We start from the raw sequence: 20,435 nt of genomic DNA on the forward strand, positions 1-20,435 counted from the left end.
TATCAATAAATGTCTTTTATTTTAGTAAATTATGTGAAATGGGTTTGTGAGCTCTCGTTTAATTTAACCGTTACTACCAGATGTTACTTCTTGGCACGGGCGAGTAAAAAAAGAAGGACTCCGCGCCGTGATATTAGCAAGTGAAGCACCGTTATGCTGGTGTGTGTGTGGTTACGGGAGATACTAGTTACACAATTTTTTCTCCCTTAAATAATCATATATGGCCACAAATACTTATAAAGTATCGTTTTTACACTCTTTCACAACGCACGACGGCATTTTTTAAATATTTTATTGAGACGCAAACTGATCTGTCACAGATGATGACAATTCTCATAATGGCCGCCTATCGGCCTGTAGTAAGTAAGTGTGTGCGTGGGGCTATGTATTTACACGTTAATCGGCTTGTTTTGGTGCTACACTGTTATGTAAGGTGACACAGAATCCTTTGCCAACATATATGAATTGCACACAAGCGATTTTGGGATCATTATATTGTATATGCTATAATAATAATTAAAACAAATATATTTCACTGTTTCTTGCTGAGACTTTTCTCACTGTGCGATACTCCATTTGGGTTTGTCTCCATTTTGATAATCCATCATCTTTTATATAATATATATATATATACTAGCTGACCCGACAGACGTTGTTCTGTTCATAATAAAAAAAAACTCTTGCGGATGGAATTTTGGAAAATCCGTTCTCAGGTGACCTCTACTCGGTGAAAAGAATATTCCTACCAAATTTCAAGTCTTTAGCTCTAGTGGTTCCAGAGATATCGTGATGTGTGGAAATACATGGAAATCTCTTATATATATATATAGATTGAACTTCGGAAATGAATGGTCAGGGCGAATGCGAGACGGATCGGAAATTAAAGATTTGCGGGATAACTCGTCATGCAAAATGTTCATTAAGTAGTTGCTGCAGATCTGAAGAATTGCTATTATCATTTCTGCATTGATCTCTTGACATCGATCAAGTTATTTGTCCATGTTGCCCATGAATTATAATTGTAAAAATTTAAGCTGTGCATCTTCGAGAGGTTGCAGTGATCCAATACGATGGTGAATCTGTCCTTAATCTACAATATGAAAAGCAAAACCCGTACTGATTTATAAACACTTTTTTTAGAATTAGCATACACAATACATAGGAATAAGTATAGTACGTATGTTATTCTTTTACTGTATTGTGTGTAAGTATCTTAATAAATAAATACCTTGAATTCAAATTCAAATTCAAATATTTTTATCCAAAATAGGATGTGAAATCACTTATTGAAAGTCAAAAATCTACCACCCATTGCAAAATGAATGCCTTAGGCCTGAGAAGAATGGGCGCAACAAACTCAGCGGGCTTTTTTTTCCATCAAAAATATGTTTTACAATTAAAGTAACATTTACAAAGTAACATTGTACAATTAAACTTATTATTTAATAGCCTGAGGGCGGTCGCTGCATTACCAATCTGTGGTATCATTAAGAAAGTCATTTATGTTATAGTAACCTTTACCACACAAACGTTTTTTAACAATTCTTTTGAATAACGTAATACTTTTGTTTTGAACATTTTCTGAGATCTTCTTGTAAAAGCATATACATGGCCCACAAAAGACTTACTTACTCGACTTAGCCGAGTAGTAGGCATCATCAGTTTATGTCTGTTCCTGGTGTTAACATTATGGTTATGACAGTTTCTGGCAAATTCACTTATGTGCCTATGAACATTATTACATTATCAAGAATATATTGAGAAGCAACAGTCAAGATGTTAATTTCTTTGAATTTTGCTCTCAATGATTCTCTAGGACCTAGGTTATAAATAGCGCGAATAGCCCTCTTCTGCAGCACAAATATTGTATTAATATCGGCAGCGTTGCCCCATAGCAATATACCATAGGACATAATACTATGGAAATAACTAAAGTATACTAGTCGCGCCGTATCTATGTCAGTTAATTGTCTAATCTTTTTAACCGCGTATGCTGCAGAACTAAGTCTGTTCGCCAATCCTTCAATATGGGGGCCCCATTGTAATTTGGATTGTAATGTCGCATTAAATCCTCGTTCTTAGATGTCTGCCCCAAATGAGGTCATTTGGAAACAAACATTGTATTTTTGAGTGTTTTCTAGAACATGGCAGCACAATTCTTGCGTTTCTCCGCAGAATACTCGCAAAAAACGTCCATCGGCCCAATGCGAAAGCTAGTATGCAAGAAGTACTACAGTACAGTATAAGTACTGCAATCGTATTGAAACGCTACTCGATTCAAATCAGTACTTCATAAACTTCTTCTTGTGCGTCGAAAATTATCTACTTATAAGTTATTGATCTCTGAGGTTTTACTGGACGATTTCGTATTGCCAGCCGATCCGTTTTACGGGCTGCTACGCTTTGCTCTTGTGATTCAAAGCACGAAGACGATCCATACTAACGCGGTTCTTTTCACCTGCAATTTCTTGTTCTTCTTCAGTCCTTTCATTCGTAATATTTCTAACCCGTGTAATGCAACTGCATTACGTCTTTGTCGGGAATAATTTGATCGTCTTGGTCGTGACATTGTTAATGATAATATCGGCACAATAAGCTAATAGAAAATCGAAACAACAAACACACTAACCGGTCAACTTGAATAACATGACGTGCACTGTCAGTTGTATTTTATAACTCATGTAGCGTGAAACTAACAAAAAACTTTATTGAATTCTTTCTATTCTCGAGATGTCATCAAAATGTCAATCCATACATAATGTATCAGAAAATATTTTTTTTATAATAATATCTTTTCGTTATTTTTTTGATATTATCCTATGTCCGTCTCCTGGCTCTAAGCTACCTCCTCACTAATTTTCAGCCATATCGGTAAAGCCGTTCTTGAGTTATAAATAGTGTAACTAACACGACTTTCTTTTATATATATATATAAAAGATAAAGACTCTTATCTATATATATATAGATAAGAAACTCATCATGATATCTCGGGAACAATGAGGCGTAGAGACTCAAAATTTCGTATAAATATTCCTTTCGCCAACGCACGTTTGTAACTACATACATAGTTATAGGTGAGATGTGCTTGAGTCGTGAGGAGGCGAGAGCGGGTCGCGGCGGAAGGACACCGATTCCAAAAATAACAATAATCGTAACTAGAATTAGATTGATTAATTAGACTGTATAAAAATACGCAATTATTTTTATACTTTTTAGTGCATATTATATGTTAGTATATATATAGTATAATGTTTTTGAACTCAGTTGTTTCTTTGTTCAAATATTTTTTTATTACGAACAGAACAACGTGTGTCGGGTAAGTTAGTATAATATTAAATGCTTATTATACTAGCTGACCCGATTTAGTATTATGATCATAATACTTATAAAACAGAATTGTTGCAAAAAGCGATGGAAAAATTTGCAAAATCTAACTGCTTATGAGCTAGAGCCTGCTGATGGATGGACAGACGGACGGGTCTTATTAATAATGTTATCGCCTTTTGTTTCGCAGGTAAGGAACCCCTAAAAATAGAAACTTTCAGACTATTACGCTATAACATATAGAAAATAATTATTAAAATAAATTCACCTGTTTAGGAGGATTACGGTAGCATACGAACGAGGGCAAAAAACGTATAAAAGTGGTTATATAAAAATTTCAAAATTCTCGTTGAAAGAAATTGATACATAGACATACAATGTTAAGTATGTTTCGAGAAAAAAAAATTTTTTAAAGGAAGAAAACTTAATTATTATGAATTAACATGACCTTACAATAAACAACTAGACTCACAAACGCGCTCAATAATTGTCTGAAGCAAAACTCTACTTCGCGTGTATTAGGCAGAGTTTTTGTTCCGTTTTGTTTCGACCGCGCTTTAAATACCACGCTACGCAATGACAAAGTTTTTAGTGAAAAACTGTCCAAATACGTATCTATATGTATCTATACGTACTTATAAAGAAATGAAATTCTATACATATAGACAATGCACCTCATACAAGATCGGGAAGGATTAGTTAAATTTTTCATTAAAGGACGTTCAGCTGATGGTAAGTGATACACCCTGCCCATAAGAATAATGTGCCGCTCAGGATTCTTGAAAAACCTGAACGGCGCTATACTTGCGCTCGTCACCTTGAGACGTAAGATATGAAGTCTCATTTGCCCAGTAATTTCACTAGGTACGGCGCCGTTCAGACCGAAACACAGTAATGCTTACACATTACTGCTTCACGGCAGAAATAAGCGCCGTTGTGGTACCCATAATCTAGCCGGCATCCTGTGCAAAGGAACCTCCCACTGGTAACTCTACATGACTTCCACGATACTCACTACGTCCTATTAAAAATATTGTTAAGCATATCACTTAAATGTCTACAAAGTGGGCGAAGATAACAATCGCTAGTTCCTAATATTACAAGTATTAAATTGTATTAAACAATATGTTTCACACGTCACGATGTAAACTAATAACCTCGCCTCGCTTTTGATCGAGCGAGCGTGTTATAAATGCACGCTTCGCTAAATTCTGTTTGCGAACAAACACGACTCAATGGAAATTCTGTAACTTCATTAATTTTAGTGATATATTATATTCTCGTGATGACTTATAAGTAATTATTATTAACTAACGTAAGTTATACCACAGAGTATAGATATATACACTGTGTTAAAAAAACCCCTGTACGATAATTGACTCGGATATGAAGTACAAGTAGCATGCGGAGTTACCCCTAAAAATAAAATAAAAAATCAAAACTCCATAAAAACCCCCACGTAAAAAGAACATATCATATAAACGGTTTCAGAAATGTTGAGAGCCTCTAACTTATTTATTCTATCAGTAAGCTAAGGTCATCGCCCCGAACTCGGTCCAATGGCGTTAGCGGAGCACCCGGCGCGGGCGGCTCAAACCAAAAAGGCGGGGCATCTCGCCTCGCACTTTGACCTAAACTTTTGACCGATGTCACCAATCGCGTAAATTAGAATTATTACTTTATAACATTTCAACTCACTTCAGTTACGCGACAGCTCGCGTATATCGTAGCGTGCCATCGTAACATACCATGTTTTTTACGCAAATAAAGAATTTTATTGATTGGTTGATTGGTTATGTCTCAAGGGTCTTGAAATCTCGAGCGATTGCCGGCCACACATGGAGTATTGCTGTCATCTCTGGTCTGGCGCACCCCAGTATCAGCTCGATCCATTTGACCGCGTGCAACGCAGAGCAGCTGGAATTGTCGGGGACCCAGTACTCTGTGAATGGCTGGATCACTTGGCGTTGCGTAGAGACGTCGCTTCATTGTGTATTTATCACCGCATTTATCACGGGGAGTGTTCCGAAGAGCTGTTTTACCTAATTCCTGCCGCCAAATTCCACCTTCGCACGACACGCCACAAGTTAGGATATGATCCTCACCATCTGGATGTGTGGCGGTCCTCCACAGTGCAGTATACAAGGAGCTTTCTTCCACGTACTACAAAGCTGTGGAATGAACTTCCTTGTGCGGTGTTTCCGCGACGATACGACATGGGTACCTTCAAAAAAAGCGCGTACACCTTCCTTAGAGGCTGGCAACGCTCCTGTGATTCCTCTGGTGTTGCAAGAGAGTGTGGGCGGTGGTGATCACGTTACAACAGGTGACCCGTACGCTCGTTTGTCCTCCTATTCCATAAAAATAAAAATAAAAGTTTTTTAATAAATATTTAGACCTTTTTAATAAATATCAAAACCAAATAAAATAAGTTATAATCATCATAGGATCTGATAAAATATTTGCAGTTATTGCGAGTGTAGAACTGATTTATCAACGATATCCTATAATAAAAGAAAAGTTCTAAGGGACCTAATTTCTACGGAAGTTCTTAGAGCTCTATAGAACTTTAAGTTGTAATCTTTGTTTTGCGGAGACCTTTTTTCCCGTTCTTAGTTAATTACCGAAGTTTTCCTTAAGTAGCGATACTCAGTGACTCTTGTGTTGTGTTGTACGATTAACACGCGTCTTAGACGTTTGTTAGTTGTTGGATGCGTCGCAATTATTTAATCTCGTTTTTTGTAATTTGGTTATGGCAAATTATAGCGCAGACGATTTTATGTAGATAGAGAAATACCATAGACAACAGACTCATTATCATCAGGTTAATATAATAATATAACCTAAATTGTCACCGAGCAACACAGTTCGCACGCAAAATCGCAATATACGCTTCATAAATATATGCTTCATCAGTGATCAACGAGCTAATCGGTAAGTTCTCGGTGTAACGCGAAGCAAAAATCCTTTTCCTAGACACGCTGAGAGGAAGTAACACGCACCTTATCACCAGGAGTTCCTAGATGACTAGCGGAGGCCCCCAGCTGTAGACCATCGCACCTCGGAATCTCAGGTACGTCAGCCTATTATTTAGCCATAACTGATTGCAATTTTAATAATAATATATGTATTCCTACGCACGCGCTAATACAGTTGTGGTATAGTGTATGAATGAGAAAACTACTCTATAAGCGAGTAGTTTTCTCCCGCATTGGAAGTTAGAACAAATGTGACGAAGTTCACTTTAGTGTTCGGAGTACATTTTTTTGAATATATAGGTTAGTGATACTAGGGTGTATCCATGTAACTTATATATAGTTCATATATATATATATATATATATATATATATATATATATATATATTTTATTCTTTATTATTATTGATTTAACTTAAATAGCTTTTTCTTATTAAATTATTGCTGAATAATAATTGTTAAATAAACAAAAGTGCAATAAATATCCTCGAAATAAAAAACTTCGAAAAGCAATTTTTGAAAGATTATCTAATTATTGATGATAATTAATAATAACACAATATTTGTACAATAGAACAAATTTTAAATGGATAAACAAAGATTTACTATCGTTATTATTATTATTTGATGACGCGTTTTTTGGGTTTCAAACTCAGATATTAGTTCTGCTGAATCTAAAAGCTTTAAGAAACAGCTCTACGAAACTCTCCCCGTGATAAATGCGATAGAAGACACACAATGAAGCGAGGTCTCTACGCAACGCCAAGTTGCTCGCCGTCAAATGGATCGAGCTGATACTGAGGTGCGCCAGACGAGAGATGACAGCATTACTTCATGTGTGGCCGGACCGGCGCTTTGTAGATCGCTAGAATGTAGGCCGGCTAGCAGTATTGCCGTGCTCTATTAATGACGCCCAGCTTCTTCGAATCCAATTTGTATTCGAGAACCAGTATTTCCGTACTAGGCGAGGCTTTAAGGGAAGTATTGTCGAAGACCGGTGATATGACAAATGGGGTTTTTTAGTGGTAAATGCGCAAACTTGTGTCTTCTGGAGGCAACCTTCTCAAGAGAGAAATGGATAGAAGACACAAGTTTCTCTCGGCACTGGTCGACGATTTCCCGAGAGAGACCTGCATGGCCCGTGTTTACAGCATCACCAGTGCTGTCGTCTGCATAGCAATGCATGCTGGAGGTGTCCAACGTATCATTGATATGCAGAAGAAACAGCGTGGGAGATAGCACACAGCCTTGGGGCACTCCAGTGTTCACGGGCTTCGGGTGACAACAACCTGTATGCTGCGCCCAGTGAGGAAGCTGGAGGTCCAATTGCATAAGCTCTCGGAAAGCCCAAATGATGGAAGTTTTGAGAGGAGCACCTTGTGCCATACACGATCTAAGGCCTCTGCTTTATCCAGGCTAACTGACAAGCCCTTGCTTTCGATAGCCGCCGCCCATCTATGTGTTAAGTATACCAGAAGATCGCCTGCCGACCCACCATGGCGAAAGCCGTACTGTCAGTCGTTAATCAACTGCTGACCTTCTAGTTATACCAAGAGCTGGCGGTAAATCATGGTCTCCATGATTTTGGAGAGCAGGGAGGTAATAGAAATAGGCTTGTAGTTTGCAGGATTTGAAATGTCTCATTTTTTGGATAGGATGCACAAGGGATGACTTCCATGAGTCAGTGACAGGGGCGCCTTTTGAATATAATATGTGCCGGAATAAACACGTTAGCACCGGCGTAAACTAGTTCTAAGCTCGATTGGATAAATGCCAGCCGGCCAGCTCGTGACGTCCAGCGAAAACAGATCTCACCAAACAGTTTTCTGTCTGAACTGTACTTCAGGCATAGAGCTCTGACACCGTGGGATGGTCGGCGGTGTATTTTCCGTTATCGTTAAAAGTCGAATTGGAGGCAAAAAGAGCGCACAGAAGATCGGCTTTCTCTTTTGCCGTTTGGGCCAGGGTGTCATTCCTCTTGTGCAATGCGGCAAGGACGGCTGGTTGAAGTTACCAAGAGCAGCTTTCGACAACGACCAGAATTTGCGTGTTCCAGTCTGGTAACTGGAAAGCTGCTCATCGATTTTATTTCCTTTTTAGACGGTTATATTTCCTTTTTAGAACTTTGCAGTTTTGCAGCGGATCCTTTGAGCCCCACACCGCAAGCAAAGTTCGATACGCCTGTTTTTTACAGTCAGATACTGCTTTAACTGACGCATCGAACCAGGGCGTGATTTCCCACCGATCGGTACTACACAGCTTGGTATAAAAATATCCATGCTCTCCAGTATTACATCGGCTACTGCAACGGCGCAGGCACTGGGATCGTCTGAAGGGAAACAAACCTTGGGTAGCTGCTAAAAAGGAACACATCCTACCCCAATCTGCTGACTTGTAGCGCTAGACGCGGCGGGTCGCTGGTGTTCTGCGACGTGAGCGTTGGATAGGCACTCTTAACTAGGCAATGGTCGGACGTTCCGAGACGGACGTCGACAGAGACTTGAGTATATCGTCTAATTTCAACACGAAACCTCCACGGGTTCTCGAGATAATAATAAAATAATAAAACGTTTATTTTCAGGTAACTACAATCCATTGTTAGTAAACTTATAATCTAATTGTGTTAGTAATTATAAATAAGAAGGGACATTTTTTTTATTAAATGGCCAACATACGGACAGTCCCCGCTGTCGGCTATCGCCGTCAGATAACTGCTGCCATGAGTTCGGCGGAGAAGAGGAGCCGCTTTTTTACGTAGGACGTCGCTAAAGCTATCGACCTCTGCGTGTGCAAACAAAGCCGACGCGCTACAAAAACGTGGCAGCTTCAACAGTGTTCTGAAGGCGTTGTTATACTGGACTCGGAGGGCACTACACGATTTATTAGTGTAGCACGCCCATAGGCTACTCGAGTAGAGCGATGTGCAGTACGCTTCAAAAAGAGTTATTTTTACTTCAGTCGAGCAACGCACGAATCTGTGTGCTATCATATTCGCTCGAACCCACAGCGCTCTGCGTTCCCTCTCCATATCTACATCATCTTTTAAGTTTTTGGTTGCAAAGTGTCCAAGATATCTAAATAAAATAAACTCTTTTCAGGGGTTCACCGTTAAGTTTTATCGGTGGTACGACTCTTGGACACTTGTTACCAGCCTTAAATACCATGACCTCACTTTTCTTTGCATTGTATAGAAGACCGAGTAGACCCGCATAAGACTCATAGACTTTAATGTTTAGCATAATTTTCTGAGCGCACTCACCGAGGTCTTGACAGACAGATGGAGGGACGGTCCCGTTTTTTCCTTGAGGTACGGTAGTCTTAAAACTAAGTAAATTACAATAACTCTAAAAGAGCAACGAGTATAGTATTATTTGAGGATTTATCAACATGTGAAATGGTCTAAGTAAATAAGATATAATATTACCCTTCTAATAAGACAAACAGAACCACACAAGACACTGCCATAGATAATATAAGGGCTATTAAGTAACGTTTTATTGATCGTAAACCAGAAACATTTCATTCGTATTGAATGCTTCATTATTATTACAGAGTTATGTCCGCATTTTGTGTCCGTGATTAAATAAGTATTATTTCTAGACATTTAATGTGGGTAGGTACTTTCATGTAAAGTTTAATTTTTTTTTTAATATGATACGTTTTTGTTTAAGCCGAATTAACATTACAATATAAGTTTCATGCATACTAAAATTACACATCTAAACAATTGTTTTATAAATATAAAATTGCAAATTTAAACAATTGTTTAGATTTGCAAGAGCGACATCTCAAGTTAATTTCCTAATATGCAAATATTGGGGTTGAGCAGATTATCAACTGTAAAGTAGATCGTGTAGATGGAGCCACAATGCATACAAGATTTTATGAACGATACGTCACTCGAACGGTTGGCTTAGTTGGAAAGAACTCCGTGCGAGCGGCACGGAACGCGAGAGATCACGGGTTTATTTTCAGTTTTATTTGTGTAATTAATTCGAGAAGTGAGGGTTATTATTTTAAAAACATAACAAATTGTTTTTGATAAAATTAATTTCATTACACTACTTTCAGTACAACTGTGAAACTAGTTTCATTAGAAATGTTAATAGTCGCTTCTTCATTAAATGTTTATATGATGAATATGAATGTTGGTTTCCGAATCATGGATGTTTATATGTATGTCTAAGTAAGTATATTGTATTAAATGGCTGGCAGGCTATGCCTGGTTTGGGTCAAGATAATTTGTGTAAGAGTGTGTCAATATTATTATTATTATTTCTGTAGTGTACTGACATCTAGTCTTAACAGAGTTTGTGTTAACTATCATTGTCACTGTCACGACATCGACTGTGACATTAACCGTGTGACGTTGAGTGCTATATAACGAATGCACAGTACAGCGGAAGGCCAGTTTGAATCGGCTATAGGTTGCGTGCGGACGTGTCCAACTGTAGTGCTACATAGTAGAGATTATTTGTTTCACTCGTGAGCAAACGAGGAACATTACAATTTCCTTTGTGATTTCGGCCCACTAATGCATAAGCGTAACACCATCCTTGGTGACAGGGGCTGTTTGAAATACTGGTGTTAAGAAGATAATGCGCTGCATGGCTTGACGACGAGCTATAAGTACGAGTGGCGAACACAATTGTTCAATTCTGGACGCGGTGTTACTAGCATTCATTAGAACTAGAAAAATAGCCACCAAATTCCTTGAATAATTAGGAAGTTGGTTAATTATTTTTATCGACACCCATGCTTTAAATCCTCTATTAAAGATTCTGAAACATTAAAACACCCAATGTTCTAATAACCATGACATCATCCAAACGAGTGTTGTAATGATGTACTGAATTTCATAACAACACTCCTATGTTTCTATTTTCGATCCCTTCATGCGCAAAGAGATTCAACAGACATCCACATTCTTATTGCTCGATGCGCGTATCTGTATGTAATTCAAAAAAGGAACATTTTCGTTTACGCGCGTTCCACACTACCAGAACGTCGCGCACCGTAAAAAAAAGTAGGTTATTCGAATCCCCGCCATTTTTCTTCGATATTTTTATTGTTTGTTTACAAAAAATGAGCGATTCATTTTAAACGCTGCAAAAGAACATTATACTCGAGTGACTTTAAATAAACAATTGTTTCATGAATACATAGTTTATTTGTACGAGTATATAATCAGTAATGAATGATATCAGGTTACTACTAGGACTGGTGTTTTAATGTTAGCAGTAAGCTAACTGTTTCAGAATATTTTAGAGGATTCATATTCTGGGTGTAGATAAAGTTTTGTATGCAACTGTTGATAATTAGGTATTAAAACACTCATGTGATACTATTATCACACTCGGCTTCGCCTCGTGTGATAAATCCACATTCGTCTTTTAATCCCCTTATTACACAACAGTTGCATAAATAACTATTATACACTTACACAATTTTCCAAATATTTTGTATATTGTCCTCAAACACGAGCTTTAATGGCTACCGCCGTGTTCTGCTATTCTATTCATGTGCTTTTTAAATAACTGATTTTAACACATATAAATTACATACGGACGAAGCTAAGAAAATGCCTGATTAAAATTATTCGATCTCATTGGTGGATCAATAAAATATCTCATGTAACTATTACAGAAAGAAATTAATGATTACAACAACGCTTCTGTTTTCTTTACACAACAGTATAAAGGGTCCGACACACGCTATAAAGGCAGAATAAAACTTTCAAAAAATGCTGACATAATTGATGTCTAACCTAAACAACATTTTATGATCCTAATAAAGTTGTGGTGAAATAAATGGCGTTTACGTCCTGTTTACAGATGTAGGCTTTAATAGCTTAGTACGAGGGCACTTCGACTTGATGATTCAAAATTAATGGTCTTGTAGAAAACCACCAGAAAACAAGCACAATAGGTAAAAGAGCTTAAAACAAAAATTTCCTAGTCAAAATACTGACATGAAGCCTTAGTCACAACGAAAACAGAAAATAATACTTTTAATTATTCTTTAGTACTGTAAATTTTTCACCGTTTGTGTGATCACCATAAGGTATGGATACATCTTGCAACTATTGAATCGATTTAATAGAAAATATGAGTTGTGTGTTCCACTCACAGAAATCTAAATAAGAAAGAATTACGCACTAAACATATTGCCTCATAGATTACCGAACAAGTAGTGACTTAGGATCAATTCGAACGCGGGTCGTGTAACTACGTATGGTGTGTTTCAGTATAATTATAATATATATTATACATTTTATGAGTTGAGACCGCTTGCTACACACCCGGCCCCGAATAAGTTATGACCCAACTAGGTTGACGTATTCACGTAAAACACGGCAATGGTCAGTGTACAGCCTTGTGCCATTTTTTTAAATTTATATTAACACACTCGTTTTAATGTTTTCTGTGTCTAGTTTCGTTTTATTATTTTATAAGGCTCTGTCAGCTTAAGTCTTTAATTTAGCATATGTGTTCGTTAAATCGTTTTCATTTTCAACTGCAGAGAAAAATAATGTACACAGAATTTAAGTAGCGCTATGAATAGCTACAGAGGCTCGCTTTTCATTGAAAAGCTTATTGAAACTGTGAAATGAAAGGTTGACTATAAGCCGTTGGTCATTACATTTTAACAAAATGAAATAAGTGTACGAGATATTAATGGAATTGGAATATGAGATAAATCCGATATAGTTACCAAGCTATAGAGACATGGACGGTGCTACTTGACATCTTATTTTATTTCGATACAGACTAAAAGCAGAATGCTCATCGTTATCTGCAGGGTAATGTGCAAATCAATCAGGAATTTAGTGTGCGACAAAAATCAGTTTTCAGATTACCTGATTAGGAAGATTCGAAACTCGACACCCGGTGGTGTTTCCCAAGGTTGTGTGCTGGGTCTTATACTATTCCTTCTACATATCAATGAAATGTGGGAAGGTCCCAACAAGTAGTTTAGATAATATATAGAAAAAATTATTTAATTTAATCTTAGTTTGAGATAGTAGACCTTAATTACAATTTAATATAAAATTATTAGTTAAAATGTTTTGACGTACTTAGAATGTCTATAATATAAGAAGTACGATTAAAAAAGTAGTAGATAATTTTCAAATATGGAGAATTTATTCTATTGCGATAGAAAGTGCATCTTATAAGACTTTTAAAGTATTATAAACCACTTATGATTCTTGATGATAGTTATATAAATGTCTTAATCCGAGGGCATAGGAGTATAATATTAGGCATATATGGCGGTGACATTATGAATGAAACCGTAATGTTAAACACAACATCAATATTTAATTTATCTCCGACATCATCACTATTAAGTCTGCAAAGTATTATACTCTTTTTTTATAAGGAAAAGAGACGACACGGTCAAGATGTTCAACTGCTGGTAATTGATAGTAATGATACGCTCTACCCCATATAATGCATTGCCGCATTCTTGAAAATCCCAAAACTCTCAAAGTCAACACAATTATTGCACTCTTCATCTTGAGACAAAATATGTTAACCCTCAGTATTCTAGTAATTTCAATAGCTAAGGCGCCTTAAGAAGCGAATCACAAATATAGCGTGCGAACTACTCCTTGGCGGCTAGAAATCTATACCGAAAATTAATAACCCTATTATTAAATATATTTTAAATATCGAAGTGTACACGTATAATTCACGTAAAACACATGGACATATAGAATATGTAAACTCATGCCAATCGCTCGACCGGTGACAAATATTGTTACTATTTTGTATATAACATGTACGTATAAGGTGAAGGTAAGAACCATTGGTACATAATATTATAAGCAATTAATTAGTGTGAATCTATTAAGGGAAGTGAGATGTACAGAATAGAGTCAGGTATATACAGTCGTAATAGTAAAATGTTTATTTTTTTTAATTTACCATGAAAATATTTTGTTTTATAGTGATATTCAATTTCAATACATACCCACAAAAATTCTTCTCATTCTTGAATCGTCACCTTGTCAACCTTTCGACATATTGTCAACGTATCGACAATATATCAAAAGATTGTCATTGCTTTCCTAATCTTATAGATCAAAGGCTATTTTTGCATAAATCATAGTCACCAGTGGGAGGCTTTGCCCAAGATGCCGGCTAGATTATGGATACCACAACAAGTGTAAACATTACTGTGTTTCGGCTGAAGGGCGCCGTAGCTAGTGAAATTACTGGGCAAATGAGACTTGACATCTTATGTCTCAAGGTGACGAGCGCAATTGTAGTGCCGCTCAGAATTTATGGGTTTTTCAAGAATATTGAGCGGCACTGCATTGTAATAGGCATGGCGTATCAATTAACATCAGCTGAAAGTGCTACTCGTCTCGTCCCTTATTTTCATAAAAAAACATAGTTCAGAGAAAAGGAGTATTTACCAATCCCTATGGCATCATCAGCACCATCTAGCTGGTTAATATAATATCTAAAAATCGTCGAAATATCTTTTGAAAAATCTTGTATTATTCCGTAATCATATTTAACAAAAACCACGCTCCGCAAGAAAAAAAAATCGGATTGCCGACTTATTCAACGAGGCTTCTTGCCCTCCAAGTCAAAAAATATTCTAATAATTGTATTATGTTACAGTGAAAATAATGCGAAATTTGGGTCCTTTACCCTACCTAGCAGGCACAGTAATTAACAGTCACACTTACCCAAATATGGAAATATTAAATAATTGATGTATACGATAGATATGTACTGTATAAAATGGTCTCCGCGGGATTAGCTTTCATCACTTATCTGGAATGCCTCTCACTACTGAACCAGTTTTTATGACATGTTCACGTCTATAAACCTCACGTTTGATCTTAAAATTTTAATATGTGCCCTATTTTTAGAAACTTGTGTCTTCTCGCTTCTACCACTAAAAAATCCCCATTTGTGGAATCACCTCTCTTCGAAAACACCACCCTTAAAGCATCGGGTATCGAAATCATGATTGATTGCCAATTCCGCGGTCACCTGGAAGGCAAAGACAAATTGGCTTCGAAGAAGCTAGCCACGAACAACCAAGCTATCGAATAAGCTTCCTTTTCTAAAAGTTTTCCAAAGACGAGCAACGCTCCTGTGATTCCTCTGGGAGTGGTCTCTTGTTGCTAAATAAGGCGATATTAGAAGTGTTACATAATGTTTACGCCTATTATTAAGAAATTCCAGTGACGCATAACCAAATGAGAGTCTTCTTTGAGGTAACGAATATTAAAATCACACGTCATGTCTTGAGAAATTATTGCTAATATTGTTTGGAGTCGGTTGAAGATAGTTAATAGCTTGACAGGTGCATAAACCAAATTTAGCCAAGGCTTTTTTGATATTTTGTATATCTTTTAACAAGATAATAATATGCTCATCAAGTTAAAAGTTAATTATCTGTTGAGAGCTATCATTGTGTATGCTTTGACAATAATATGGATTAAAAATGTATAACTTAAGTGAAAGTCTACCTTGTACTCTGTCGTATAACTTAGATCAGTTTATAGTTAATAATTATGAGTCGGCACCAGAATATAGTCTCTCACCAAAATGAATGTGATAATAGAGTTCACATAGAACCGTGTTTGTCGCAAACAGAATTTAGCGAAGCGTAGATTTCGAACACGCTCGCTCGATCAAAAGCGACGAAAGGATATTAGTTTTCAGAACGAAGAGTGAAACTAAATGTTAAAAAAGTTTTTGTACAACATTTATTATGTACTGAGAATAGCCTTGTTAGTGTTTGGATCTCTTCCAATGGACGCAGGGATCGTGGTTGCCCGTTTATAGCAAATAAATAAAAAACTCGAATAACTTTGACACCCAGACAGAGAAGAGCAAAGAGAGAGAGAGACAGAGGAAATATGCGTTATATATTTCTGAAGCATTTTCTCTCAGGTGGGTGAACAAATGCATTAGAATATCATTTATCTATTTTTTAATTCATGGAGCTGGAATAGAATATGGAATAGAATAGAACGTAATTGCTGACTCATAAAACATAATCCATTAGTCAGAATTATATAACTCCTGAAATGGTTGGATTGCATTGGAACCTTATCTTGTAATTTTAAGGTACTTTTTTATTAAAATAAGGGACGAGACGAGCAGGATGTTCAGCTGATGGTAATTGATACGCCCTGCCCATTACAGTTCCGCTCAGGATTCTTGAAAAACCTCAAGAATTCTGAGCGGCACTACAACTGCGCTCGTCACCTTGAGACATGAGATGCTTGCTTAATGCCAGCCAGGAATCTTATCAGCATTGAATACTCAAGTAAATTTTATTATCAAATAATTCTTGTTCCCTCTCTTTACAGTATTGTCAGATAGAGAATCAATGCGTGCAAAATTCAAAGAAATTAACATCTTGACTGTTGCTTCTCAATATATTCTTGATAATTTAATGTATGTTCATAGGCACATAAGTGAATTTGTCAGAAACTGTCATAACCATAATGTTAACACCAGGATCAGACATAAACTGATGATGCCTACTACTCGGCTAAGTCGAGTTAGTAAGTCTTTTGTGGGGCGATATCTTTTACAACCAGATCCCAGAAAATGTTCAAAACAAAAGTATTACGTTATTCAAAAGAATTGTTAAAAAACGTTTGTGTGGTAAAGGTAATAATATAAATGACTTTCTTAATAATACCACAGATTGGGAATGGAGTGACCGCCCTCAGGCTATTAAATAATAAGTTTAATTGTACAATATTACTTTGTAAACATATTAATTCGATGAAAAAAAAAAGAAAAGCCCGCTGAGTTTGTTGCGCCCATTCTTCTCAGGTCTGAGGCATTCATTTTGGAATGGTTGGTAGTTTTTTGACTATCAATAAGTGACATCACATCCTATTTTGAATAAAAATATTTGAATTTGAATTTAATACCTTGAATAAATAAATATTACACACTCATAGCGCACTCGGGTGTATTAGAATGGACTTCAACTTACATTAATTTTTTTATTATCATTAAAATTTATGGTCTTATTAAATAAAATTACAACAAAATAGGACCTAAACATAAACCTTGAGGCATACCCATATCAATTAAGGTGCTTTGAAAACTTATTTTTAAGATAAATGTTATGATTCAACATTCCTTGTTTTACAAGCTAAAAATAACTAATAGTTTGTGATATAAAAAAATGCTACCGATATTTAGCGAGTGTGAATTGGTAAACTTTTAATGATTCTACGGCGTTGCTAAGCTTAAGTTAACAGCCGAAAGACGTTCACTGCTAGAATAAGACCTCGTTCAAAGATCTCCAAGACGACCATTCATGCGCCCAGTCAACTTATTCCGGCGATCATGACCAGATCAAGGTCTTTTTTGGGTTTACCAACACTGAGTCTTCTAGTATGTGGTCGCTATTAGAAGACTAAACTCCAATGGCTATCTGTCCTTCAAGCTATGTGCCCTGCCACTTCAGTTTTGCATTCGTTGGACTATGTTGGTAACTTTGGCTCTTCTTCGGATCTCCTCATTTCTGATTCCATCTCGCAGGGAAACACCAAGCATAGACTTTACCATTGCCCTCTAAGCAACCTTGAGCTTTGACCACGTCTGCGTTCCGTATGTCATCACTGGCAACACGGAGTTGTTAAAGCGTGATTTTGTGGCATGTTCAATTATTAGGTGCAAGATTATTGATGATATAGTTTTTTTGGTGCGTAAGGGGAAAATTTTCAGAGTGGATTATTGGATTGGATGCGCGCGCACACCGTTCGACACCCAGACGTTACCTGGTTAATTAGACCATTTGTATCATACTTCAGCTACTAATATTCTTGTAACTCATATGTATGAACCACAACCAATGGAAGAGAATTAAATAAATTTTAAAATAATATAATTTATATTTGTACCGTTTATACCTATTATAATTAAATTATAAAAAAAAATCTCACTTCTTGTATACAAAATAATTGAATGATATTTAATTACACGATATTTAACTAAATTATGCGGTGTTTAATTGGTTGTATTGAATACCTTCTTTATTACAATATTGGTTTTTACAAACGTAAAACAGCACAAGAGATAAAATTTCTTAAGGATTATTGTAAAAAAAAATATGGATTTTTATTTTTAACCGACTTCAAAAAAGGAGGAGGTTCTCAATTCGTCGGTATGTTCTTTTTTATGTTTGTAACCTCAAAACTTTCGACTGGGCGAACCGATTTTGATAATTCTTTCTTTATTTGAAAGCTGGTGCTTGGCACCATGAATGCAATGGCATCCATGACAAAACCATAAAAGTCTTAAAATTGCTATACATACGTATAGTAAAAAGGATGATAAATTTACGAATAATTCAATATCGCGCTAACCGATTTCGATGGTTCTTTTTTGGTTGTAAAGGATTTACTTCAAAGATAGTTTGGCGAGAGTTTGGTTAGGTCTGATTACGGAATCCATGACAAAGTAACGGAGCTCTTCAATTCTTAGGAGAAAATTAACGATACTCAACCGAATCTTTTTCATGCTATCTGGATATTTAAGTCATCTACGATAACACGGTTATGGTCAAATTGTCGTAGTTGAATATGATGATCAATGGGACTCCTTAACGACTTACAGTAAGGGTGCGATCTGTGGCAGAATTTCTTACTGTCTGTAATGAAATTGCAAAGCACTTACGTTCATTGCTGCATTGAAAAATTTAGTATATCTACACATATTTAGACAAATTGTTAGTTAGTGTACTTCAAATTCACAAAAAACCGTAAAATAAAAACAATTGACAAAAAAACACTATTCCAAAACAATAGATATAACGTGCACTAAAAAGTATAAAAAAATTGCTTATTTTTATACAATCTAATTCTAGTTACGATTATTGTAATTTTTGGAGTCGGTGTCATCCAAGGTTTGTTACTACATAGACAGTGAGTGGTGAGATGTGCTTTAGTCGTGAGGAGGTGAGAGGCGAGAGCGGGTCGCGGCGGAAGGACACCGATTCCAATAATAACAATAATCGTAACTAGAATTAAATTAATTAATTAGATTGTATGAAAATACGCAATTATATTTATTCTTTTTAGAGCACAATATATCTTTTGTTTTGGAATAGTGTTTTTGAAGTCGGTTGTTTTTTATTAATTTTTTTTTATTACGCTAAAGAAGTATAACTGAGTGTCTAAATAAGTACACGCACACTTTTTTCTTTTAGTTATCCTAGTGGACTTGATACGAAGCCTGAGGTTATTGAAAATCACTTTATCCATGTAGGTCACGGAAATGACACTTATGAATGTCAAAAAATATTTTTTCTTATTGAATCTACCACTACTCCGTAAAGGGTTGGGCTATTGAGAAGAAGTAGCAAGAAACTCATTGCCACTCTCTTATATCATGATTTACTTTTTACATATACTATAGCTTCTATTAAAATAAATACAGGGTCATGCTGATACCATGCAATATAAGGATAAAAGTTAATAAGGCACTGCCCAGCGGGCAATCAATTTACGGGCCGTACCCGAGACAATACTCACCCAATTACTCAGACAATGCCGAAGTCACCACTCGGTGTCAAATCATAAACAATATTACTTTATTGCTTATCTTTATGGCGTTAATTTAGGCGGGCCATCAAATACCCTGCTGTTTACCCATTCTGTGACATTGAAAGGTCAATTAATAAGAATAAACATTTTATGGATATTTCTTATTGGATCTCATTATATATAGAACGATGCCCATTAGACTGAACACTACACACTACTCTCAACTCATAACACTCTCGCATATTTGGAACACATTTTCATACACACTACATGCATATCTATTTAAATCTAAGATACATAATAGCTTTAAGGATAAATATATACACTTCTATAATAAAGCCCCAGCCACTGTTCAGGCATTATCTATAAATAAATTTAAATGTTTAAAATAAAAAGGGCTCTGTCGTAAATCCTATTACTCCACTGCTGAATATCTAAATGATCGGACAGCCTGGGACTAGATTGTGATTATTTTATAGCGATAGAAATGACTGTACAATATTGTATATTTTTATTGAAAAGAGCGCAAAAAAAGAATGCTGGGAGAGTTTCTTGCGCCGCTTCTTCTCGAAGTGCTAGTAGTATCT

The sequence above is a fragment of the Leptidea sinapis genome, chromosome 39 (assembly GCF_905404315.1).
Source record: "Leptidea sinapis chromosome 39, ilLepSina1.1, whole genome shotgun sequence".
Classification (NCBI taxonomy): domain Eukaryota; kingdom Metazoa; phylum Arthropoda; class Insecta; order Lepidoptera; family Pieridae; genus Leptidea; species Leptidea sinapis.